We start from the raw sequence: 1,241 nt of genomic DNA on the forward strand, positions 1-1,241 counted from the left end.
ATACAAGGAGAAAGCGAAAAGATGGCATGATAAGAAATTGTCATCCAGAGTCTTTGAGCCAGGGCAGAAAGTTCTGCTATTTAATTCTAGGCTCAATTTATTCCCCGGGAAATTAAAATCCCGGTGGAGAGGTCCATATGTGATTACAAGTGTATCACCATATGGATACATAGAGCTTCAGGATAATAACTCTAACAAAAAGTTCGTTGTTAATGGACAAAGAGTTAAGCATTATCTTGAAAGTAATTTTGAGCAAGAATGCTCAAAACTGAGGCTTGAATGAGTCTCAGTAAAGGTCCAGCTAAAGACAATAAAAAAGCGCTTGCTGGGAGGCAACCCAGTCATTAGAAGGTTAATTGTTTTATCAAAGTTTGATATACATTTTTCAAAGGTTGATCAATGAAATTGGAGGAAATCACAGAGTTACAGAAGGATTCAGCTCAAAAAGCAGAGAAAATGAGCTTACTGGCGAAAAAACGCCAGTAAGGGGCATTTTGGGCGTTAAACGCCAGAATGGGTCAGGGCTCCTCCAACTCGGCAAAATCCATGAAAGGTCCGACCTCGTCCCAAAGCCCACACCTGAGGTCGGACCTCGGACAATAAAAGCTAAGAAGGCCCATCAAAAGGATTGCAGCCCAAAACCTAAAGGCCGAAAAGGCCTAGGAAAGGCGGTTCCACAAAGATAGGGATAAAACTCCCAAAAGATAAGATAAGATAAGAATATCTTATCCAGGGAAGATCACGACCGACTACTATAAATACACTGGAGCACCCAGGTATAACTCATACTCTAATTCTACTCGATATCTGCTTGGACCCATGCTAACTTAAGCATCGGAGTGTCATTGCAGGTACAACCACCAACCACTCTACATATCAAGCTCGGGTCATCAGTTCCCCCACCTCGGGACTTCTCCAAAACAACCGAGCTACACGTTTCAGGTAACCCTCGGAACAAAAACTATTATTGATTCATTGAATTACAATAGAGCTCCCTAACCCAATGAAAGGGGGTTTAGTGAGTCATAGCTCTGAATTCAATTACAAAAAGTATGAAAACTCGAAAAATGATCAAAAGTCCCTTACTAAATTAAATTCTATCTTATTTATACACTTTCTAAATTGAGCTTCTGTTGTGTTTCTTGGGCTTTGAGGCCTTTCCCTGATTTCCTTTTGCTTTGGGTTTATGATCCATAATCCTGATGAGGCTGCTGATCCAATTCTGTAACATTCATTGAGCC

This window comes from Arachis duranensis, chromosome 2 (assembly GCF_000817695.3).
Source record: "Arachis duranensis cultivar V14167 chromosome 2, aradu.V14167.gnm2.J7QH, whole genome shotgun sequence".
NCBI classification, from domain to species: Eukaryota; Viridiplantae; Streptophyta; class Magnoliopsida; order Fabales; family Fabaceae; genus Arachis; species Arachis duranensis.